This window comes from Macaca mulatta, chromosome 4 (assembly GCF_049350105.2).
Source record: "Macaca mulatta isolate MMU2019108-1 chromosome 4, T2T-MMU8v2.0, whole genome shotgun sequence".
Taxonomy (NCBI): domain Eukaryota; kingdom Metazoa; phylum Chordata; class Mammalia; order Primates; family Cercopithecidae; genus Macaca; species Macaca mulatta.
In genome coordinates this window covers 61,904,302-61,931,155 of record NC_133409.1, presented here as the reverse complement: position 1 = coordinate 61,931,155, position 26,854 = coordinate 61,904,302, and positions in this window count along the sequence as shown.

Genomic DNA, 26,854 nt, shown 5'->3' with positions numbered 1-26,854 from the left:
TTCTCAGATTCCACAGAAATAAGGCTAGCAAAGAGATCCACAAATACAGATGTAACTCTGTGAGATGAATTAACAGAACACTAAGCAGTTTCTCAGAAAGCTTCTTTCCAGATTTCATCTGAGGATATTTCCTTTTTCACCATAGCCCTCTATGGGCTTCCAAATATCACTTTGCCAATTCCACAAGAACTGTCTTAGCGAAAGGCTTCTTGAGGGGAAAGCTGTAACTCTGTGAGATGATTTCACAGAACAAAAAGAAGTTTCTCAGAAAGCTTCTTTCTCTTTGTTATCGGAGGATATTTCCTTTGGCCCAATAGTCTCCAAAGGGAACCGAGATATCTGTTCTCAGATTCCACAGAAATAAGGCTAGCAAAGAGATCCACGAAATACAGATGTAACTCTGTGAGATGAATTAACAAAACACTAAGCAGTTTCTCAGAAAGCTTCTTTCCAGATTTCATTGGAGGATATTTCCTTTTTCACCATAGCCCTCTATGGGCTTCCAAATATCACTTTGCAAATTCCACAGGAACTGTCTTAGCGAACGGCTTCTTGAGGGGAAAGATGTAACTCTGTGAGATGATTTCAAAAAACACACAGAAGTTTCTCAGAAAGCTTCTTTCTCTTTTTTATCGGAGGATATTTCCTTTGGCCCTATAGTCTCCAAAGGGATCCGAAATATCTGTTCTCAAATTTCACAGAAATAAAGCTAGCAAAGAGATCCACGAAATACAGATGTAACTCTGTGAGATGAATTAACAGAACACTAAGCAGTTTCTCAGAAAGCTTCTTTCCATATTTCATTTGAGGATATTTCCTTTTTTTCCATAGCCCTCTATGGGCTTCTAAATATCACTTTGCCAATTCCACAAGAACTGCCTTAGCGAAGGCTTCTTGAGGGGAAATCTGTAACTCTGTGAGATGATTTCACAGAACACAAAGAAGTTTCTCAGAAAGCTTCTTTCTCTTTTTTATCGGAGGATATTTCCTTTGGCCCTATAGTCTCCAAAGGGATCCGAAATATCTGTTCTCAGATTCCACAGAAATAAGGCTAGCAAAGAGATTCACAAATACAGATGTAACTCTGTGAGATGAATTAACAGAACACTAAGCAGTTTCTCAGAAAGCTTCTTTCCAGATTTCATCTGAGGATATTTCCTTTTTCACCATAGCCCTCTAAGGGCTTCCAAATATAACTTTGCCAGTTCCACAAGAACTGTCTCACCGAACGGCTTCTTGAGGGGAAAGCTGTAACTCTGTGAGATGATTTCACAGAACACAAAGAAGTTTCTCAGAAAGCTTCTTTCTCTTTGTTATCGGAGGATATTTCCTTTGGCCCTATAGTCTCCAAAGAGTACCGAAATATCTGTTCTCAGATTCCACAGAAATAAGGCTAGCAAAGAGATCCACGAAATACAGATGTAACTCTGTGAGATGAATTAACAGAACACTAAGCAGTTTCTCAGAAAGCTTCTTTCCAGATTTCATCTGAGGATATTTCCTTTTTCACCATAGCCCTCTTTGGGCTTCCAAATATCACTTTGCCAATTCCACAAGAACTGTCTTAGCGAAAGGATTCTTGAGGGGTAATCTGTAACTCTGTGAGATGATTTCGCAGAACACAAAGAAGTTTCTCAGAAAGCTTCTTTCTCTTTGTTATCGGAGGATATTTCCTTTGGCCCTATAGTCTCCAAAGGGATCCGAAATATCTGTTCTCAGATTCCACAGAAATAAGGCTAGCAAAGAGATCCACGAAATACAGATGTAACTCTGTGAGATGAATTAACAGAACACTAAGCAGTTTCTCAGAAAGCTTCTTTCCAGATTTCATCTGAAGATATTTCCTTTTTCACCATAGCCCTCTATGGGCTTCCAAATATCACTTTGCCAATTCCACAAGAACTGTCTTAGCAAAAGGCTTCTTGAAGGGAAAGCTGTAACTCTGTGAGATGATTTCACAGAACACAAAGAAGTTTCTCAGAAAGCTTCTTTCTCTTTGTTATCGGAGGATATTTACTTTGGCCCAATAGTCTCCAAAGGGATCCGAAATATCTGTTCTCAGATTCCACAGAAATAAGGCTAGCAAAGAGATCCACAAATACAGAAGTAACTCTGTAAGATGAATTAACAGAACACTAAGCAGTTTCTCAGAAAGCTTCTTTCCAGATTTCATCTGAGGATATTTCCTTTTTCACCGTAGCCCTCTATGGGCCTCCAAATATCACTTTGCCAATTCCACAGGAACTGTCTTAGCGAAAGGCTTCTTGAGGGGAAAGCTGTAACTCTGTGAGATGATTTCACAGAACACAAAGAAGTTTCTCAGAAAGCTTCTTTCTCTTTCTTATCGGAGGATATTTCCTTCGGCCCGATAGTCTCCAAAGGGAACCGAAATATCTGTTCTCAGATTCCACAGAAATAAGGCTAGCAAAGAGATCCACGAAATACAGATGTAACTCTGTGAGATGAATTAACAGAACACTAACCAGTTTCTCAGAAAGCTTCTTTCCAGATTTCATCTGAGGATATTTCCTTTTTCACCGAGCCCTCTATTGGCTTCCAAATATCACTTTGCCAATTCCACAGGAACTGGCTTAGCGAACGGCTTCTTGAGGGGAAAGTTGTAGGACTATGAGATGATTTCACAGAACACAAAGAAGTTTCTCTGAAAGCTTCTTTCTCTTTGTTATCGGAGGATATTTCCTTTGGCCCTGTAGTCTCCAAAGGGATCCGAAATATCTGTTCTCAGATTCCACAGAAATAAAGCTAGCAAAGAGATCCACGAAATACAGATGTAACTATGTGAGATGAATTAACAGAACACTAAGCAGTTTCTCAGAAAGCTTCTTTCCAGATTTCATTTGAGGATATTTCCTTTTTCACCATAGCCCTCTATGGGCATCCAAATATCACTTTGCCAATTCCACAAGAACTGTCTTAGCGAAAGGCTTCTTGAGGGGAAAGCTGTAACTCTGTGAGATGATTTCACAGAACACAAAGAAGTTTCTCAGAAAGCTTCTTTGTCTTTGTTATCGGAGGATATTTCCTTTGGCCCTATAGTCTCCAAAGGGATCCGAAATATCTGTTCTCGGACTCCACAGAAATAAGGCTAGCAAAGAGATCCACAAATACAGATGTAATTCTGTGAGATGAATTAACAGAACACTAAGCAGTTTCTCAGAAAGCTTCTTTCCAGATTTCATCTGAGGATATTTCCTTTTTCACCATAGCCCTCTATGGGCTTCCAAATATCACTTTGCCAATTCCACAAGAACTGTCTTAGCGAAAGGCTTCTTGAGGGGAAAGCTGTAACTCTGTGAGATGATTTCACAGAACACAAAGAAGTTTCTCAGAAAGCTTCTTTCTCTTTGTTATCGGAGGATATTTCCTTTGGCCCAATAGTCTCCAAAGGGAACCGAGATATCTGTTCTCAGATTCCACAGAAATAAGGCTAGCAAAGAGATCCACGAAATACAGATGTAACTCTGTGAGACGAATTAACAGAACACTAAGCAGTTCCTCAGAAAGCTTCTTTCCAGATTTCATTTGAGGATATTTCCTTTTCCACCATAGCCCTCTATGGGCCTCCAAATATCACTTTGCCAATTCCACAGGAACTGTCTTAGCGAAAGGCTTCTTGAGGGGAAAACTGTAAGTCTATGAGATGATTTCACAGAACTCAAAGAAGTTTCTTAAAAAGCTTCTTTCTCTTTGTTATCGGAGGATATTTCCTTTGGCCCTATAGTCTCCAAAGGGATCCGAAATATCTGTTCTCAGATTCCACAGAAATAAGGCTAGCAAAGAGATCCACGAAATACAGATGTAACTCTGTGAGATGAATTAACAGAACACTAACCAGTTTCTCAGAAAGCTTCTTTCCAGATTTCATCTGAGGATATTTCCTTTTTCACCATAGCCCTCTATGGGCTTCCAAATATCACTTTGCCAATTCCACAAGAACTGTCTTAGCGAAAGGCTTCTTGAGGGGAAAGCTGTAACTCTGTGAGATGATTTCACAGAACAAAAAGAAGTTTCTCAGAAAGCTTCTTTCTCTTTGTTATCGGAGGATATTTCCTTTGGCCCAATAGTCTCCAAAGGGAACCGAGATATCTGTTCTCAGATTCCACAGAAATAAGGCTAGCAAAGAGATCCACGAAATACAGATGTAACTCTGTGAGATGAATTAACAAAACACTAAGCAGTTTCTCAGAAAGCTTCTTTCCAGATTTCATTGGAGGATATTTCCTTTTTCACCATAGCCCTCTATGGGCTTCCAAATATCACTTTGCAAATTCCACAGGAACTGTCTTAGCGAACGGCTTCTTGAGGGGAAAGATGTAACTCTGTGAGATGATTTCAAAAAACACACAGAAGTTTCTCAGAAAGCTTCTTTCTCTTTTTTATCGGAGGATATTTCCTTTGGCCCTATAGTCTCCAAAGGGATCCGAAATATCTGTTCTCAAATTTCAGAGAAATAAAGCTAGCAAAGAGATCCACGAAATACAGATGTAACTCTGTGAGATGAATTAACAGAACACTAAGCAGTTTCTCAGAAAGCTTCTTTCCATATTTCATTTGAGGATATTTCCTTTTTTTCCATAGCCCTCTATGGGCTTCTAAATATCACTTTGCCAATTCCACAAGAACTGCCTTAGCGAAGGCTTCTTGAGGGGAAATCTGTAACTCTGTGAGATGATTTCACAGAACACAAAGAAGTTTCTCAGAAAGCTTCTTTCTCTTTTTTATCGGAGGATATTTCCTTTGGCCCTATAGTCTCCAAAGGGATCCGAAATATCTGTTCTCAGATTCCACAGAAATAAGGCTAGCAAAGAGATTCACAAATACAGATGTAACTCTGTGAGATGAATTAACAGAACACTAAGCAGTTTCTCAGAAAGCTTCTTTCCAGATTTCATCTGAGGATATTTCCTTTTTCACCATAGCCCTCTAAGGGCTTCCAAATATAACTTTGCCAATTCCACAAGAACTGTCTCACCGAACGGCTTCTTGAGGGGAAAGCTGTAACTCTGTGAGATGATTTCACAGAACACAAAGAAGTTTCTCAGAAAGCTTCTTTCTCTTTGTTATCGGAGGATATTTCCTTTGGCCCTATAGTCTCCAAAGAGTACCGAAATATCTGTTCTCAGATTCCACAGAAATAAGGCTAGCAAAGAGATCCACGAAATACAGATGTAACTCTGTGAGATGAATTAACAGAACACTAAGCAGTTTCTCAGAAAGCTTCTTTCCAGATTTCATCTGAGGATATTTCCTTTTTCAACATAGCCCTCTTTGGGCTTCCAAATATCACTTTGCCAATTCCACAAGAACTGTCTTAGCGAAAGGATTCTTGAGGGGTAATCTGTAACTCTGTGAGATGATTTCGCAGAACACAAAGAAGTTTCTCAGAAAGCTTCTTTCTCTTTGTTATCGGAGGATATTTCCTTTGGCCCTATAGTCTCCAAAGGGATCCGAAATATCTGTTCTCAGATTCCACAGAAATAAGGCTAGCAAAGAGATCCACGAAATACAGATGTAACTCTGTGAGATGAATTAACAGAACACTAAGCAGTTTCTCAGAAAGCTTCTTTCCAGATTTCATCTGAAGATATTTCCTTTTTCACCATAGCCCTCTATGGGCTTCCAAATATCACTTTGCCAATTCCACAAGAACTGTCTTAGCAAAAGGCTTCTTGAAGGGAAAGCTGTAACTCTGTGAGATGATTTCACAGAACACAAAGAAGTTTCTCAGAAAGCTTCTTTCTCTTTGTTATCGGAGGATATTTACTTTGGCCCAATAGTCTCCAAAGGGATCCGAAATATCTGTTCTCAGATTCCACAGAAATAAGGCTAGCAAAGAGATCCACAAATACAGAAGTAACTCTGTAAGATGAATTAACAGAACACTAAGCAGTTTCTCAGAAAGCTTCTTTCCAGATTTCATCTGAGGATATTTCCTTTTTCACCGTAGCCCTCTATGGGCCTCCAAATATCACTTTGCCAATTCCACAGGAACTGTCTTAGCGAAAGGCTTCTTGAGGGGAAAGCTGTAACTCTGTGAGATGATTTCACAGAACACAAAGAAGTTTCTCAGAAAGCTTCTTTCTCTTTCTTATCGGAGGATATTTCCTTCGGCCCGATAGTCTCCAAAGGGAACCGAAATATCTGTTCTCAGATTCCACAGAAATAAGGCTAGCAAAGAGATCCACGAAATACAGATGTAACTCTGTGAGATGAATTAACAGAACACTAACCAGTTTCTCAGAAAGCTTCTTTCCAGATTTCATCTGAGGATATTTCCTTTTTCACCGAGCCCTCTATTGGCTTCCAAATATCACTTTGCCAATTCCACAGGAACTGGCTTAGCGAACGGCTTCTTGAGGGGAAAGTTGTAGGACTATGAGATGATTTCACAGAACACAAAGAAGTTTCTCTGAAAGCTTCTTTCTCTTTGTTATCGGAGGATATTTCCTTTGGCCCTGTAGTCTCCAAAGGGATCCGAAATATCTGTTCTCAGATTCCACAGAAATAAAGCTAGCAAAGAGATCCACGAAATACAGATGTAACTATGTGAGATGAATTAACAGAACACTAAGCAGTTTCTCAGAAAGCTTCTTTCCAGATTTCATTTGAGGATATTTCCTTTTTCACCATAGCCCTCTATGGGCATCCAAATATCACTTTGCCAATTCCACAAGAACTGTCTTAGCGAAAGGCTTCTTGAGGGGAAAGCTGTAACTCTGTGAGATGATTTCACAGAACACAAAGAAGTTTCTCAGAAAGCTTCTTTGTCTTTGTTATCGGAGGATATTTCCTTTGGCCCTATAGTCTCCAAAGGGATCCGAAATATCTGTTCTCGGACTCCACAGAAATAAGGCTAGCAAAGAGATCCACAAATACAGATGTAATTCTGTGAGATGAATTAACAGAACACTAAGCAGTTTCTCAGAAAGCTTCTTTCCAGATTTCATCTGAGGATATTTCCTTTTTCACCATAGCCCTCTATGGGCTTCCAAATATCACTTTGCCAATTCCACAAGAACTGTCTTAGCGAAAGGCTTCTTGAGGGGAAAGCTGTAACTCTGTGAGATGATTTCACAGAACACAAAGAAGTTTCTCAGAAAGCTTCTTTCTCTTTGTTATCGGAGGATATTTCCTTTGGCCCAATAGTCTCCAAAGGGAACCGAGATATCTGTTCTCAGATTCCACAGAAATAAGGCTAGCAAAGAGATCCACGAAATACAGATGTAACTCTGTGAGACGAATTAACAGAACACTAAGCAGTTCCTCAGAAAGCTTCTTTCCAGATTTCATTTGAGGATATTTCCTTTTCCACCATAGCCCTCTATGGGCCTCCAAATATCACTTTGCCAATTCCACAGGAACTGTCTTAGCGAAAGGCTTCTTGAGGGGAAAACTGTAAGTCTATGAGATGATTTCACAGAACTCAAAGAAGTTTCTTAAAAAGCTTCTTTCTCTTTGTTATCGGAGGATATTTCCTTTGGCCCTATAGTCTCCAAAGGGATCCGAAATATCTGTTCTCAGATTCCACAGAAATAAAGCTAGTAAAGACATCCACGAAATACAGAAGTAACTCTGTGAGATGAATTAACAGAACACTAAGCAGTTTCTCAGAAAGCTTCTTTCCAGATTTCATCTGAGGATATTTCCTTTTTCACCATAGCCCTCTATGGGCTTCCAAATATCACTTTGCCAATTCCACAAGAACTGTCTTAGCGAAAGGCTTCTTGAGGGGAAAGCTGTAACTCTGTGAGATGATTTCACAGAACAAAAAGAAGTTTCTCAGAAAGCTTCTTTCTCTTTGTTATCGGAGGATATTTCCTTTGGCCCAATAGTCTCCAAAGGGAACCGAGATATCTGTTCTCAGATTCCACAGAAATAAGGCTAGCAAAGAGATCCACGAAATACAGATGTAACTCTGTGAGATGAATTAACAAAACACTAAGCAGTTTCTCAGAAAGCTTCTTTCCAGATTTCATTGGAGGATATTTCCTTTTTCACCATAGCCCTCTATGGGCTTCCAAATATCACTTTGCAAATTCCACAGGAACTGTCTTAGCGAACGGCTTCTTGAGGGGAAAGATGTAACTCTGTGAGATGATTTCAAAAAACACACAGAAGTTTCTCAGAAAGCTTCTTTCTCTTTTTTATCGGAGGATATTTCCTTTGGCCCTATAGTCTCCAAAGGGATCCGAAATATCTGTTCTCAAATTTCAGAGAAATAAAGCTAGCAAAGAGATCCACGAAATACAGATGTAACTCTGTGAGATGAATTAACAGAACACTAAGCAGTTTCTCAGAAAGCTTCTTTCCATATTTCATTTGAGGATATTTCCTTTTTTTCCATAGCCCTCTATGGGCTTCTAAATATCACTTTGCCAATTCCACAAGAACTGCCTTAGCGAAGGCTTCTTGAGGGGAAATCTGTAACTCTGTGAGATGATTTCACAGAACACAAAGAAGTTTCTCAGAAAGCTTCTTTCTCTTTTTTATCGGAGGATATTTCCTTTGGCCCTATAGTCTCCAAAGGGATCCGAAATATCTGTTCTCAGATTCCACAGAAATAAGGCTAGCAAAGAGATTCACAAATACAGATGTAACTCTGTGAGATGAATTAACAGAACACTAAGCAGTTTCTCAGAAAGCTTCTTTCCAGATTTCATCTGAGGATATTTCCTTTTTCACCATAGCCCTCTAAGGGCTTCCAAATATAACTTTGCCAATTCCACAAGAACTGTCTCACCGAACGGCTTCTTGAGGGGAAAGCTGTAACTCTGTGAGATGATTTCACAGAACACAAAGAAGTTTCTCAGAAAGCTTCTTTCTCTTTGTTATCGGAGGATATTTCCTTTGGCCCTATAGTCTCCAAAGAGTACCGAAATATCTGTTCTCAGATTCCACAGAAATAAGGCTAGCAAAGAGATCCACGAAATACAGATGTAACTCTGTGAGATGAATTAACAGAACACTAAGCAGTTTCTCAGAAAGCTTCTTTCCAGATTTCATCTGAGGATATTTCCTTTTTCAACATAGCCCTCTTTGGGCTTCCAAATATCACTTTGCCAATTCCACAAGAACTGTCTTAGCGAAAGGATTCTTGAGGGGTAATCTGTAACTCTGTGAGATGATTTCGCAGAACACAAAGAAGTTTCTCAGAAAGCTTCTTTCTCTTTGTTATCGGAGGATATTTCCTTTGGCCCTATAGTCTCCAAAGGGATCCGAAATATCTGTTCTCAGATTCCACAGAAATAAGGCTAGCAAAGAGATCCACGAAATACAGATGTAACTCTGTGAGATGAATTAACAGAACACTAAGCAGTTTCTCAGAAAGCTTCTTTCCAGATTTCATCTGAAGATATTTCCTTTTTCACCATAGCCCTCTATGGGCTTCCAAATATCACTTTGCCAATTCCACAAGAACTGTCTTAGCAAAAGGCTTCTTGAAGGGAAAGCTGTAACTCTGTGAGATGATTTCACAGAACACAAAGAAGTTTCTCAGAAAGCTTCTTTCTCTTTGTTATCGGAGGATATTTACTTTGGCCCAATAGTCTCCAAAGGGATCCGAAATATCTGTTCTCAGATTCCACAGAAATAAGGCTAGCAAAGAGATCCACAAATACAGAAGTAACTCTGTAAGATGAATTAACAGAACACTAAGCAGTTTCTCAGAAAGCTTCTTTCCAGATTTCATCTGAGGATATTTCCTTTTTCACCGTAGCCCTCTATGGGCCTCCAAATATCACTTTGCCAATTCCACAGGAACTGTCTTAGCGAAAGGCTTCTTGAGGGGAAAGCTGTAACTCTGTGAGATGATTTCACAGAACACAAAGAAGTTTCTCAGAAAGCTTCTTTCTCTTTCTTATCGGAGGATATTTCCTTCGGCCCGATAGTCTCCAAAGGGAACCGAAATATCTGTTCTCAGATTCCACAGAAATAAGGCTAGCAAAGAGATCCACGAAATACAGATGTAACTCTGTGAGATGAATTAACAGAACACTAACCAGTTTCTCAGAAAGCTTCTTTCCAGATTTCATCTGAGGATATTTCCTTTTTCACCGAGCCCTCTATTGGCTTCCAAATATCACTTTGCCAATTCCACAGGAACTGGCTTAGCGAACGGCTTCTTGAGGGGAAAGTTGTAGGACTATGAGATGATTTCACAGAACACAAAGAAGTTTCTCTGAAAGCTTCTTTCTCTTTGTTATCGGAGGATATTTCCTTTGGCCCTGTAGTCTCCAAAGGGATCCGAAATATCTGTTCTCAGATTCCACAGAAATAAAGCTAGCAAAGAGATCCACGAAATACAGATGTAACTATGTGAGATGAATTAACAGAACACTAAGCAGTTTCTCAGAAAGCTTCTTTCCAGATTTCATTTGAGGATATTTCCTTTTTCACCATAGCCCTCTATGGGCATCCAAATATCACTTTGCCAATTCCACAAGAACTGTCTTAGCGAAAGGCTTCTTGAGGGGAAAGCTGTAACTCTGTGAGATGATTTCACAGAACACAAAGAAGTTTCTCAGAAAGCTTCTTTGTCTTTGTTATCGGAGGATATTTCCTTTGGCCCTATAGTCTCCAAAGGGATCCGAAATATCTGTTCTCGGACTCCACAGAAATAAGGCTAGCAAAGAGATCCACAAATACAGATGTAATTCTGTGAGATGAATTAACAGAACACTAAGCAGTTTCTCAGAAAGCTTCTTTCCAGATTTCATCTGAGGATATTTCCTTTTTAACCATAGCCCTCTATGGGCTTCCAAATATCACTTTGCCAATTCCACAAGAACTGTCTTAGCGAAAGGCTTCTTGAGGGGAAAGCTGTAACTCTGTGAGATGATTTCACAGAACACAAAGAAGTTTCTCAGAAAGCTTCTTTCTCTTTGTTATCGGAGGATATTTCCTTTGGCCCAATAGTCTCCAAAGGGAACCGAGATATCTGTTCTCAGATTCCACAGAAATAAGGCTAGCAAAGAGATCCACGAAATACAGATGTAACTCTGTGAGACGAATTAACAGAACACTAAGCAGTTCCTCAGAAAGCTTCTTTCCAGATTTCATTTGAGGATATTTCCTTTTCCACCATAGCCCTCTATGGGCCTCCAAATATCACTTTGCCAATTCCACAGGAACTGTCTTAGCGAAAGGCTTCTTGAGGGGAAAACTGTAAGTCTATGAGATGATTTCACAGAACTCAAAGAAGTTTCTTAAAAAGCTTCTTTCTCTTTGTTATCGGAGGATATTTCCTTTGGCCCTATAGTCTCCAAAGGGATCCGAAATATCTGTTCTCAGATTCCACAGAAATAAAGCTAGTAAAGACATCCACGAAATACAGAAGTAACTCTGTGAGATGAATTAACAGAACACTAAGCAGTTTCTCAGAAAGCTTCTTTCCAGATTTCATCTGAGGATATTTCCTTTTTCACCATAGCCCTCTATGGGCTTCCAAATATCACTTTGCCAATTCCACAAGAACTGTCTTAGCAAAAGGCTTCTTGAGGGGAAAGCTGTAACTCTGTGAGATGATTTCACAGAACACAAAGAAGTTTCTCAGAAAGCTTCTTTCTCTTTGTTATCTTAGGATATTTCCTTTGGCCCTATACTCTCCAAAGGGATCCGAAATATCTGTTCTCAGATTCCACAGAAATAAGGCTAGCAAAGAGATCCAGGAAATAAAGATGTAACTCTGTCAGATGAATTAACAGAACACTAAGCAGTTTCTCAGAAAGCTTCCTTCCAGATTTCATCTGGGGATATTTCCTTTTTCACCATCGCCCTCTATGGGCTTCCAAATATCACTTTGCCAATCACACAAGAACTGTCTTAGCGAAAGGCTTCTTGAGGGGAAAGCTGTAATTCTGTGAGATGATTTCACAGAACACAAAGAAGTTTCTCAGAAAGCTTCTTTCTCTTTGTTATCGGAGGATATTTCCTTTGGCCCTATAGTCTCCAAAGGGAACCGAAATATCTGTTCTCAGATTCCACAGAAATAAGGCTAGCAAAGAGATGCACGAAATACAGATGTAACTCTGTGAGATGAATTAACAGAACACTAACCAGTTTCTCAGAAAGCTTCTTTCCAGATTTCATCTGAGGATATTTCCTTTTTCACCACAGCCCTCTATTGGCTTCCAAATATCACTTTGCCAATTCCACAGGAACTGTCTTAGCGAAAGGCTTCTTGAGGTGAAAGCTGTAACTCTGTGAGATGATTTCACAGAAACCAAATAAGTTTCTCAGAAAGCTTCTTTCTCTTTGTTATCGGAGGATATTTCCTTTGGCCCTATAGTCTCCAAAGAGATCCGAAATATCTGTTCTCAGATTCCACAGAAATAAAGCTAGCAAAGACATCCACGAAATACAGATGTAACTCTGTGAGTGGAAGTCACGCATCACAGAGCAGTTTCTCAGAAAGCTTCTTTCCAAATTTCATTTGAGGATATTTCCTTTTTCACCATAGCCCTCTATGGGCTTCCAAATATCACTTTGCCAATTCCACAAGAACTGTCTTAGCGAAAGGTTTCTTGAGGGGAAAGCTGTAACTCTGTGAGATGATTTCACAGAACACAAAGAAGTTTCTCAGAAAGCTTCTTTCTCTTTGTTATCGGAGTATATTTCCTTTGGCCCTATAGTCTCCAAAGGGTACCGCAATATCTGTTCTCAGATTTCACAGAAATAAGGCTAGCAAAGAGATCCACGAAATACAGATGTAACTCTGTGAGATGAATTAACAGAACACTAATCAGTTTCTCAGAAAGCTTCTTTCCAGATTTCTTCTGAGGATATTTCCTTTTTCACCATAGCCTTCTATGGGCTTCCAAATATCACTTTGCCATTTCCACAGGAACTGTCTTAGCGAAAGGCTTCTTGAGGTGAAAGCTGTAACTCTGTGAGATGATTTCACAGAAACCAAATAAGTTTCTCAGAAAGCTTCTTTCTCTTTGTTATCGGAGGATATCTCCTTTGGCCCTATAGTCTCCAAAGGGATCGGAAATATCTGTTCTCGGACTCCACAGAAATAAGGCTAGCAAAGAGATCCACAAATACAGATGTAATTCTGTAAGATGAATTAACAGAACACTAAGCAGTTTCTCAGAAAGCTTCTTTCCAGATTTCATCTGAGGATATTTCCTTTTTCACCATAGCCCTCTATGGGCTTCCAAATATCACTTTGCCAATTCCACAAGAACTGTCTTAGCGAAAGGCTTCTTGAGGGGAAAGCTGTAACTCTGTGAGATGATTTCACAGAACACAAAGAAGTTTCTCAGAAAGCTTCCTTCTCTTTCTTATCGGAGGATATTTCCTTTGACCCTATATTCTCCAAAGGGATCCGAAATATCTGTTCTCAGATTCCACAGAAATAAGGCTAGCAAAGAGATCCACGAAATACAGATGTAACTCTGTGAGACGAATTAACAGAACATTAAGCAGTTCCTCAGAAAGCTTCTTTCCAGATTTCATTTGAGGATATTTCCTTTTTCCCCATAGCCCTCTATGGGCTTCCAATAATCACTTTGCCAATTCCACAGGAACTGTCTTAGCGAAAGGCTTCTTGAGGGGAAAACTGTAAGTCTATGAGATGATTTCACAGAACCCAAAGAAGTTTCTCAAAAAGCTTCTTTCTCTTTGTTATCGTAGGATATTTCCTTTGGCCCTATAGTCTCCAAAGGGAACAGAAATATCTGTTCTCAGATTCCACAGAAATAAGGCTAGCAAAGAGATCCACGAAATACAGATGTAACTCTGTGAGATGAATTAACAGAACACTAAGCAGTTTCTCAGAAAGCTTCTTTCCAGATTTCATCTGTGGATATTTCCTTTTTCACCATAGCCCTCTATGGGCTTCCAAATATCACTTTGCCAATTCCACAAGAACTGTCTTAGCGAAAGGCTGCTTGAGGGGAAAGCTGTAACTCTGTGAAATGATTTCACAGAACACAAAGGAGTTTCTCAGAAAGATTCTTTCTCTTTGTTATCGGAGGATATTTCCTTTGGCCCTATAGTCTCCAAAGGGATCCGAAATATCTGTTCTCAGATTCCACAGAAATAAGGCTAGCAAAGAGATCCACAAATACAGATGTAACTCTGTGAGATGAATTAACAGAACACTAAGCAGTTTCTCAGAAAGCTTCTTTCCAGATTTCATCTGAGGATATTTCCTTTTTCACCATAGCCCTCTATGGGCTTCCAAATATCACTTTGCCAATTCCACAAGAACTGTCTTAGCGAAAGGCTTCTTGAGGGGAAAGCTGTAACTCTGTGAGATGATTTCACAGAACACAAAGAAGTTTCTCAGAAAGCTTCTTTCTCTTTGTTATCGGAGGATATTTCCTTTGGCCCAATAGTCTCCAAAGGGAACCGAGATATCTGTTCTCAGATTCCACAGAAATAAGGCTAGCAAAGAGATCCACGAAATACAGATGTAACTCTGTGAGACGAATTAACAGAACACTAAGCAGTTCCTCAGAAAGCTTCTTTCCAGATTTCATCTGAGGATATTTCCTTTTCCACCATAGCCCTCTATGGGCCTCCAAATATCACTTTGCCAATTCCACAGGAACTGTCTTAGCGAAAGGCTTCTTGAGGGGAAAACTGTAAGTCTATGAGATGATTTCACAGAACGCAAAGAAGTTTCTTAAAAAGCTTCTTTCTCTTTGTTATCGGAGGATATTTCCTTTGGCCCTATAGTCTCCAAAGGGATCCGAAATATCTGTTCTCAGATTCCACAGAAATAAAGCTAGTAAAGACATCCACGAAATACAGAAGTAACTCTGTGAGATGAATTAACAGAACACTAAGCAGTTTCTCAGAAAGCTTCTTTCCAGATTTCATCTGAGGATATTTCCTTTTTCACCCTAGCCCTCTATGGGCTTCCAAATATCACTTTGCCAATTCCACAAGAACTGTCTTAGCAAAAGGCTTCTTGAGGGGAAAGCTGTAACTCTGTGAGATGATTTCACAGAACACAAAGAAGTTTCTCAGAAAGCTTCTTTCTCTTTGTTATCTTAGGATATTTCCTTTGGCCCTATAGTCTCCAAAGGGATCCGAAATATCTGTTCTCAGATTCCACAGAAATAAGGCTAGCAAAGAGATCCAGGAAATAAAGATGTAACTCTGTCAGATGAATTAACAGAACACTAAGCCGTTTCTCAGAAAGCTTCCTTCCAGATTTCATCTGGGGATATTTCCTTTTTCACCATCGCCCTCTATGGGCTTCCAAATATCACTTTGCCAATCACACAAGAACTGTCTTAGCGAAAGGCTTCTTGAGGGGAAAGCTGTAATTCTGTGAGATGATTTCACAGAACACAAAGAAGTTTCTCAGAAAGCTTCTTTCTCTTTGTTATCGGAGGATATTTCCTTTGGCCCTATAGTCTCCAAAGGGAACCGAAATATCTGTTCTCAGATTCCACAGAAATAAGGCTAGCAAAGAGATCCACGAAATACAGATGTAACTCTGTGAGATGAATTAACAGAACACTAACCAGTTTCTCAGAAAGCTTCTTTCCAGATTTCATCTGAGGATATTTCCTTTTTCACCACAGCCCTCTATTGGCTTCCAAATATCACTTTGCCAATTCCACAGGAACTGTCTTAGCGAAAGGCTTCTTGAGGTGAAAGCTGTAACTCTGTGAGATGATTTCACAGAAACCAAATAAGTTTCTCAGAAAGCTTCTTTCTCTTTGTTATCGGAGGATATTTCCTTTGGCCCTATAGTCTCCAAAGAGATCCGAAATATCTGTTCTCAGATTCCACAGAAACAAAGCTAGCAAAGACATCCACGAAATACAGATGTAACTCTGTGAGTGGAAGTCACGCATCACAGAGCAGTTTCTCAGAAAGCTTCTTTCCAAATTTCATTTGAGGATATTTCCTTTTTCACCATAGCCCTCTATGGGCTTCCAAATATCACTTTGCCAATTCCACAAGAACTGTCTTAGCGAAAGGCTTCTTGAGGGGAAAGCTGTAACTCTGTGAGATGATTTCACAGAACACAAAGAAGTTTCTCAGAAAGCTTCTTTCTCTTTGTTATCGGAGGATATTTCCTTTGGCCCTATAGTCTCCAAAGGGTACCGAAATATCTGTTCTCAGATTCCACAGAAATAAGGCTAGCAAAGAGATCCACGAAATACAGATGTAACTCTGTGAGATGAATTAACAGAACACTAATCAGTTTCTCAGAAAGCTTCTTTCCAGATTTCTTCTGAGGATATTTCCTTTTTCACCATAGCCTTCTATGGGCTTCCAAATATCACTTTGCCAATTCCACAGGAAATGTCTTAGCGAAAGGCTTCTTGAGGTGAAAGCTGTAACTCTGTGAGATGATTTCACAGAAACCAAATAAGTTTCTCAGAAAGCTTCTTTCTCTTTGTTATCGGAGGATATCTCCTTTGGCCCTATAGTCTCCAAAGGGATCGGAAATATCTGTTCTCGGACTCCACAGAAATAAGGCTAGCAAAGAGATCCACAAATACAGATGTAATTCTGTAAGATGAATTAACAGAACACTAAGCAGTTTCTCAGAAAGCTTCTTTCCAGATTTCATCTGAGGATATTTCCTTTTTCACCATAGCCCTCTATGGGCTTCCAAATATCACTTTGCCAATTCCACAAGAACTGTCTTAGCGAAAGGCTTCTTGAGGGGAAAGCTGTAACTCTGTGAGATGATTTCACAGAACACAAAGAAGTTTCTGAGAAAGCTTCCTTCTCTTTCTTATCGGAGGATATTTCCTTTGGCCCTATAGTCTCCAAAGGGAACCGAAATATCTGTTCTCAGATTCCACAGAAATAAGGCTAGCAAAGAGATCCACGAAATACAGATGTAACTCTGTGAGACGAATTAACAGAACACTAAGCAGTTCCTCAGAAAGCTTCTTTCCAGATTTCATTTGAGGATATTTCCTTTTTCCCCATAGCCCTCTATGGGCTTCCAAAAATCACTTTGCCAATTCCACAGGAACTGTCTTAGCGAAAGGCTTCTTGAGGGGAAAACTGTAAGTCTATGAGATGATTTCACAGAACCCAAAGAAGTTTCTCAAAAAGCTTCTTTCTCTTTGTTATCGTAGGATATTTCCTTTGGCCCTATAGTCTCCAAAGGGAACCGAAATATCTGTTCTCAGATTCCACAGAAATAAGGCTAGCAAAGAGATCGACGAAATACAGATGTAACTCTGTGAGATGAATTAACAAAACACTAAGCAGTTTCTCAGAAAGCTTCTTTCCAGATTTCATCTGAGGATATTTCCTTTTTCACCATAGCCCTCTATGGGCTTCCAAATATCACTTGGAAAATTCCACAGGAACTGTCTTACCGAAATGCTTCTTTAGGGGAAAGCTGTAACTCTGTGAGATGATTTGACAGAACACAAAAAAGTTTCTCAGAAAGCTTCACTCTTTTGTTATCGGAGGATATTTCCTTTGGCCCTATAGTCTCCAAAGGGATCCGAAATATGTGTTCTCAGATTCCACAGAAATAAGGCTAGCAAAGAGATCCACGAAATACAGATGTAACTCTGTGAGATGAATTAACAGAACACTAAGCAGTTTCTCACAAAGCTTCTTTCCAGATTTCATCTGAGGATATTTCCTTTTTCACCATAGCCCTCTATGGGCTTCCAAATATCACTTTGCGAATTCCACAAGAACTGTCCTAGCGAAAGGCTTCTTGAGAGGAAAGCTGTAACTCTGTGAGATGATTTCACAGAACACAAAGAAGTTTCTCAGAAAGTTTCTTTCTCTTTGTTATCGGAGGATATTTCCTTTGGCCCTATAGTCTCCAAAGGGAACCGAAATATCTGTTCTCAGATTCCACAGAAATAAGGCTAGCAAAGAGATCCACGAAATACAGATGTAACTCTCTGAGATGAATTAACAGAACACTAAGCAGTTTCTCAGAAAGCTTCTTTCCAGATTTCATCTGAGGATATTTCCTTTTTCACCATAGCCCTCTATGGGCTTCCAAATATCACTTTCCCAATTCCACAAGAACTGTCTTAGCGAAAGGCTTCTTGAGGGGAAAGCTGTAACTCTGTGAGATGATTTCACAGAACACAAAGAAGTTTCTCAGAAAGCTTCTTTCTCTTTGTTATCTTAGGATATTTCCTTTGCCCTATAGTCTCCAAAGGGATCCGAAATATCTGTTCTCAGATTCCACAGAAATAAGGCTAGCAAAGAGATCCAGGAAATAAAGATGTAACTCTGTCAGATGAATTAACAGAACACTAAGCCGTTTCTCAGAAAGCTTCTTTCCAGATTTCATCTGGGGATATTTCCTTTTTCACCATTGCCCTCTATGGGCTTCCAAATATCACTTTGCCAATTCCACAAGAACTGTCTTAGCGAAAGGCTTCTTGAGGGGAAAGCTGTAATTCTGTGAGATGATTTCACAGAACACAAAGAAGTTTCTCGGAAAGCTTCTTTCTCTTTGTTATCGGAGGATATTTCCTTTGGCCCTATAGTCTCCGAAGGGAACCGAAATATCTGTTCTCAGATTCCACAGAAATAAGGCTAGCAAAGAGATCCACGAAATACAGATGTAACTCTGTGAGATGAATTAACAGAACACTAAGCAGTTTCTCAGAAAGCTTCTTTCCAGATTTCACCTGAGGATATTTCCTTTTTCACCATAGCCCTCTATGGGCTTACAAATAACACTTTGCCAATTCCACAAGAACTGTCTTAGCGAAAGGATTCTTGAGGGGTAATCTGTAACTCTGTGAGATGATTTCGGAGAACACAAAGAAGTTTCTCAGAAAGCTTCTTTCTCTTTGTTATCGGAGGATATTTCCTTTGGCCCTATAGTCTCCAAAGGGATCCGAAATATCTGTTCTCAGATTCCACAGAAATAAGGCTAGCAAAGAGATCCACGAAATACAGATGTAACTCTGTGAGATGAATTAACAGAACACTAAGCAGTTTCTCAGAAAGCTTCTTTCCAGATTTCATCTGAGGATATTTCCTTTTTCACCATAGCCCTCTAAGGGCTTCCAAATATAACTTTGCCAATTCCACAAGAACTGTCTCACCGAACGGCTTCTTGAGGGGAAAGCTGTAACTCTGTGAGATGATTTCACAGAACACAAAGAAGTTTCTCAGAAAGCTTCTTTCTCTTTGTTATCGGAGGATATTTCCTTTGGCCGTATAGTCTCCAAAGGGTACCGAAATATCTGTTCTCAGATTCCACAGAAATAAGGCTAGCAAAGAGATCCACGAAATACAGATGTAATTCTGTGAGATGAATTAACAGAACACTAAGCAGTTTCTCAGAAAGCTTCTTTCCAGATTTCATCTGAGGATATTTCCTTTTTCACCATAGCCCTCTATGGGCTACCAAATATCACTTTGCCAATTCCACAAGAACTGTCTTAGCGAAAGGCTTCTTGAGGGGAAAGCTGTAACTCTGTGAGATGATTTCACAGAACACAAAGAAGTTTCTCACAAAGCTTCTTTCTCTTTGTTATCGGAGGATATTTCCTTTGGCCCTATAGTCTCCAAAGGGAACCTAAATATCTGTTCTCAGATTCCACAGAAATAAGGCTAGCAAAGAGATCCACGAAATGCAGATGTAACTCCGTGAGATGAATTAACAGAACACTAAGCAGTTCCTCAGAAAGCGTCTTTCCAGATTTCATCTGAGGATATTTCCTTTTTCACCATAGCCCTCTATGGGCTTCCCAATATCACTTTCCCAATTCCACAAGAACTGTCTTAGCGAAAGGCTTCTTGAGGGGAAAGCTGTAACTCTGTGAGGTGATTTCACAGAACACAAAGAAGTTTCTCAGAAAGCTTCTTTCTCTTTGTTATCATAGGATGTTTCCTTTGGCCCTATAGTCTCCAAAGGGATCCGAAATATCTGTTCTCAGATTCCACAGAAATAAGGCTAGCAAAGAGATCCAGGAAATAAAGATGTAACTCTGTCAGATGAATTAACAGAACACTAAGCCGTTTCTCAGAAAGCTTCTTTCCAGATTTCATCTGGGGATATTTCCTTTTTCAACATCGCCCTCTATGGGCTTCCAAATATCACTTTGCCAATTCCACAAGAACTGTCTTAGCGAAAGGCTTCTTGAGGGGAAAGCTGTAACTCTGTGAGATGATTTCACAGAACACAAAGAAGTTTCTCAGAAAGCTTCTTTCTCTTTGTTATCGGAGGATATTTCCTTTGGCCCTATAGTCTCCAAAGGGAACCGAAATATTTGTTCTCAGATTTCACAGAAATAAGGCTAGCAAAGAGATCGACGAAATACAGATGTAACTCTGTGAGATGAATTAAAAAAACACTAAGCAGTTTCTCAGAAAGCTTCTTTCCAGATTTCATCTGAGGATATTTCCTTTTTCACCATAGCCCTCTATGGGCTTCCAAATATCACTTTGAAAATTCCACAGGAACTGTCTTACCGAAATGCTTCTTTAGGGGAAAGCTGTAACTCTGTGAGATGATTTGACAGAACACAAAAAAGTTTCTCAGAAAGCTTCATTCTTTTGTTATCGGAGGATATTTCCTTTGGCCCTATAGTCTCCAAAGGGATCCGAAATATCTGTTCTCAGATTCCACAGAAATAAGGCTAGCAAAGAGATCCACGAAATACAGATGTAACTCTGTGAGATGAATTAACAGAACACTAAGCAGTTTCTCACAAAGCTTCTTTCCAGATTTCATCTGAGGATATTTCCTTATTCACCATAGCCCTCTATGGGCTTCCAAATATCACTTTGCGAATTCCACAAGAACTGTCTTAGCGAAAGGCTTCTTGAGAGGAAAGCTGTAACTCTGTGAGATGATTTCACAGAACACAAAGAAGTTTCTCAGAAAGTTTCTTTCTCTTTGTTATCGGAGGATATTTCCTTTGGCCCTATAGTCTCCAAAGGGAACCGAAATATCTGTTCTCAGATTCCACAGAAATAAGGCTAGCAAAGAGATCCACGAAATACAGATGTAACTCTGTGAGATGAATTAACAGAACACTAAGCAGTTTCTCAGAAAGCTTCTTTCCAGATTTCATCTGAGGATATTTCCTTTTTCACCATAGCCCTCTATGGGCTTCCAAATATCACTTTCCCAATTCCACAAGAACTGTCTTAGCTTAAGGCTCCTTGAGGGGAAAGCTGTAACTCTGTGAGATGATTTCACAGAACACAAAGAAGTTTCTCAGAAAGCTTCTTTCTCTTTGTTATCTTAGGATATTTCCTTTGCCCTATAGTCTCCAAAGGGATCCGAAATATCTGTTCTCAGATTCCACAGAAATAAGGCTAGCAAAGAGATCCAGGAAATAAAGATGTAACTCTGTCAGATGAATTAACAGAACACTAAGCCGTTTCTCAGAAAGCTTCTTTCCAGATTTCATCTGGGGATATTTCCTTTTTCACCATCGCCCTCTATGGGCTTCCAAATATCACTTTGCCAATTCCACAAGAACTGTCTTAGCGAAAGGCTTCTTGAGGGGAAAGCTGTAATTCTGTGAGATGATTTCACAGAACACAAAGAAGTTTCTCAGAAAGCTTCTTTCTCTTTGTTATCGGAGGATATTTCCTTTGGCCCTATAGTCTCCAAAGGGAACCGAAATATCTGTTCTCAGATTCCACAGAAATAAGGCTAGCAAAGAGATCCACGAAATACAGATGTAACTTTGAGAGATGAATTAACAGAACACTAAGCAGTTTCTCAGAAAGCTTCTTTCCAGATTTCATCTGAGGATATTTCCTTTTTCACCATAGCCCTCTATGGGTTTCCAAATATCACTTTGCCAATTCCACAAGAACTGTCTTTGCGAAAGGTTTCTGGAGGGGAAAGCTGTAACTCTGTGAGATGATTTCACAGAACACAAAGGAGTTTCTCAGAAAGCTTCTTTCTCTTTGTTATCGGAGGATATTTCCTTTGGCCCTATAGTCTCCAAAGGGAACCGAAATATCTGTTCTCAGATTCCACAGAAATAAGGCTAGCAAAGAGATCCAGGAAATGCAGATGTAACTCTGTGAGATGAATTAACAGAACACTAAGTAGTTTCTCAGAAAGTTTCTTTCCAGATTTCATCTGAGGATATTTCCTTTTTCACCATAGCCCTCTATGGGCTTCCAAATATCACTTTGCCAATTCCACAAGAACTGTCTTTGCGAAAGGTTTCTTGAGGGGAAAGCTGTAACTCTGTGAGATGATTTCACAGAACACAAAGGAGTTTCTCAGAAAGCTTCTTTCTCTTTGTTATCGGAGGATATTTCCTTTGGCCCTATAGTCTCCAAAGGGATCCGAAATATCTGTTCTCAGATTCCACAGAAATAAGGCTAGCAAAGAGATCCACGAAATGCAGATGTAACTCTGTGAGATGAATTAGCAGAACACTAAGCAGTTTCTCAGAAAGCTTCTTTCCAGATTTCATCTGGGGATATTTCCTTTTTCACCATAACCCTCTATGGGCTTCCAAATATCACTTTGCCAATTCCACAAGAACTGTCTTAGCGAAAGGCTTCTTGAGGGGAAAGCTGTAACTCTGTGAGATGATTTCACAGAACACAAAGAAGTTTCTCAGAAAGCTTCTTTCTCTTTGTTATCGGAGGATATTTCCTTTGGTCCTATAGACTGCAAAGGGATCCGCAATATCTGTTTTCAGATTCCACAGAAATAAGGCTAGCAAGGAGATCCACGAAATACAGATGTAACTCTGTGAGATGAATTAGCAGAACACTAAGCAGTTTCTCAGAAATCTTCTTTCCAGAATTCATCAGAGGATATTTCCTTTTTACCATAGCCCTCTAAGGCCTTCCAAGTATCACTTTGCAAATTCCACAAGAACTGTCTTAGCGAACGGCTTCTTCAGGGGAAAGCTGTAACTCTGTGAGATGATTTCACAGAACACAAAGAAGTTTCTCAGAAAGATTCTTTCTCTTTGTTATCGGAGGATATTTCCTTTGGTCATATAGTCTCCAAAGGGATCCGAAATATCTGTTCTCAAATTCCACAGAAATAAAGCTAGCAAAGAGATCCACGAAATACAGATGTAACTCTGTGAGATGAATTAACAGAACACTAAGCAGTTTTTCAGAAAGCTTCTTTCCATATTTCATTTGAGGATATTTCCTTTTTCACCATAGCCCAATATGGGCTTCCAAATATCACTTTGCCAATTCCACAAGAACTGTCTTAGCGAAAGGCTGCTTGAGGGGAAAGCTGTAACTCTGTGAAATGATTTCACAGAACACAAAGGAGTTTCTCAGAAAGCTTCTTTCTCTTTGTTATCGGAGGATATTTCCTTTGGCCCTATAGTCTCCAAAGGGATCCGAAATATCTGTTCTCAGATTCCACAGAAATAAGGCTAGCAAAGAGATCCACAAATACAGATGTAACTCTGTGAGATGAATTAAGAGAACACTAAGCAGTTTCTCAGAAAGCTTCTTTCCAGATTTCATCTGGGGATATTTCCTTTTTCACCATAACCCTCTATGGGCTTCCAAATATCACTTTGCCAATTCCACAAGAACTGTCTTAGCGAAAGGCTTCTTGAGGGGAAAGCTGTAACTCTGTGAGATGATTTCACAGAACACAAAGAAGTTTCTCAGAAAGCTTCTTTCTCTTTGTTATCGGAGGATATTTCCTTTGGTCCTATAGACTGCAAAGGGATCCGCAATATCTGCTTTCAGATTCCACAGAAATAAGGCTAGCAAGGAGATCCACGAAATACAGATGTAACTCTGTGAGATGAATTAGCAGAACACTAAGCAGTTTCTCAGAAATCTTCTTTCCAGAATTCATCAGAGGATATTTCCTTTTTACCATAGCCCTCTAAGGCCTTCCAAGTATCACTTTGCAAATTCCACAAGAACTGTCTTAGCGAACGGCTTCTTCAGGGGAAAGCTGTAACTCTGTGAGATGATTTCACAGAACACAAAGAAGTTTCTCAGAAAGATTCTTTCTCTTTGTTATCGGAGGATATTTCCTTTGGTCATATAGTCTCCAAAGGGATCCGAAATATCTGTTCTCAAATTCCACAGAAATAAAGCTAGCAAAGAGATCCACGAAATACAGATGTAACTCTGTGAGATGAATTAACAGAACACTAAGCAGTTTTTCAGAAAGCTTCTTTCCATATTTCATTTGAGGATATTTCCTTTTTCACCATAGCCCTCTAAGGGCTTCCAAATATCACTTTGCCAATTCCACAAGAACTGTCTTAGCGAAAGGCTTCTTGAGGGGAAAGCTGTAACTCTGTGAGATGATTTCACAGAACACAAAGAAGTTTCTCACAAAGCTTCTTTCTCTTTGTTATCGGAGGATATTTCCTTTGGCCCTATAGTCTCCAAAGGGAACCGAAATATCTGTTCTCAGATTCCACAGAAATAAGGCTAGCAAAGAGATCCACGAATTACAGATGTAACTCTGTGAGATGAATTAACAGAACACTAAGCAGTTCCTCAGAAAGCGTCTTTCCAGATTTCATCTGAGGATATTTCCTTTTTCACCATAGCCCTCTATGGGCTTCCAAATATCACTTTACCAATTCCACAAGAACTGTCTTAGCGAAAGGCTTCTTGAGGGGAAAGCTGTAACTCTGTGAGATGATTTCACAGAACATTAAGAAGTTTCTCAGAAAGCTTCTTTCTCTTTGTTATCTTAGGATATTTCCTTAGGCCCTATAGTCTCCAAAGGGATTGGAAATATCTGTTCTCAGATACCACAGAAATAAGGCTAGCAAAGAGATCCACGAAATACAGATGTAACTCTGTGAGATGAATTAACAGAACACTAAGCAGTTTCTCAGAAATCTTCTTTCCAGATTTCTTCTGGGGATATTTCCTTTTTCACCATCGCCCTCTATGGGCTTCCAAATATCACTTTGCCAATTTCACAAGAACTGTCTTAGCGAAAGGCTTCTTTAGGGGAAAGCTGTAACTCTGTGAGATGATTTCACAGAACACAAGGAAGTTTCTCACAAAGCTTCTTTCTCTTTGTTATCGGAGGATATTTCCTTTGGCCCTATAGTCTCCAAAGGGAACCGAAATATCTGTTCTCAGATTCCACAGAAATAAGGCTAGCAAAGAGATCCACGAAATACAGATGTAACTCTGTGAGATGAATTAACAGAACACTAAGCAGTTCCTCAGAAAGCGTCTTTCCAGATTTCATCTGAGGATATTTCCTTTTTCACCATAGCCCTCTATGGGCTTCCAAATATCACTTTGCCAATTCCACAAGAACTCTCTTAGCGAAAGGCTTCTTGAGGGGAAAGCTGTAACTCTGTGAGATGATTTCACAGAACACAAAGAAGTTTCTCAGAAAGCTTCTTTCTCTTTGTTATCATAGGATATTTCCTTTGGCCCTATTGTCCCCAAAGGGATCCGAAATATCTGTTCTCAGATTCCACAGAAATAAGGCTAGCAAAGAGATCCAGGAAATAAAGATGTAACTCTGTCAGATGAATTAACAGAACACTAAGCCGTTTCTCAGAAAGCTTCTTTCCAGATTTCATCTGGGGATATTTCCTTTTTCACCATCGCCCTCTATGGGCTTCCAAATATCACTTTGCCAATTCCACAAGAACTGTCTTAGCGAAAGATTTCTGGAGGGGAAAGCTGTAACTCTGTGAGATGATTTCACAGCACACAAAGGAGTTTCTCAGAAAGCTTCTTTCTCTTTGTTATCGGAGGATATTTCCTTTGGCCCTATAGTCTCCAAAGGGAACCGAAATATCTGTTCTCAGATTCCACAGAAATAAGGCTAGCAAAGAGATCCAGGAAATGCAGATGTAACTCTGTGAGATGAATTAACAGAACACTAAGTAGTTTCTCAGAAAGTTTCTTTCCAGATTTCATCTGAGGATATTTCCTTTTTCACCATAGCCCTCTATGGGCTTCCAAATATCACTTTGCCAAATCCACAAGAACTGTCTTAGCGAAAGGCTTCTTGAGGGGAAAGCTGTAACTCTGTGAGATGATTTCACAGAACACAAGGAAGTTTCTCAGAAAGCTTCTTTCTCTTTTTTATCGGAGGATATTTCCTTTGGCCCTATAGACTCCAAAGGGATCGGCAGTATCTGTTCTCAGATTCCACAGAAATAAGGCTAGCAAAGGGATCCACGAAATGCAGATGTAACTCTGTGAGATGAATTAACAGAACACTAAGCAGTTTCTCAGAAAGCTTCTTTCCAGATTTCATCTGAGTATATTTCCTTTTTCACCATAGCCCTACATGGGCTTCCAAATATCACTTTACCAATTCCACAAGAACTGTCTTAGCGAAAGGCTTCTTGAAAGGAAAGCTGTAATTCTGTGTGATGATTTCACAGAACACAAAGAAGTTTCTCAGAAAGCTTTTTTCTCTTTGTTATCGGATGATATTTCCTTTGGCCCTATAATCTCCAAAGGGATCCGAAATATCTGTTCTCAGATTCCACAGAAATAAGACTAGCAAAGAGATCCACGAAATACAGATGTAACTTTGAGAGATGAATTAACAGAACACTAAGCAGTTTCTCAGAAAGCTTCTTTCCAGATTTCATCTGAGGATATTTCCTTTTTCACCATAGCCCTCTATGGGCTTCCAAATATCACTTTGAAAATTCCACAGGAACTGTCTTACCGAAATGCTTCTTGAGGGGAAAGCTGTAACTCTGTGAGATGATTTGACAGAACACAAAAAAGTTTCTCAGAAAGCTTCATTCTTTTTGTTATCGGAGGATATTTCCTTTGGCCCTATAGTCTCCAAAGGGATCCGAAATATCTGTTCTCAGATTCCACAGAAATAAGGCTAGCAAAGAGATCCACGAAATAGAGATGTAACACTGTGAGATGAATTAACAGAACACTAAGCAGTTTCTCAGAAAGCTTCTTTCCAGATTTCATCTGAGGA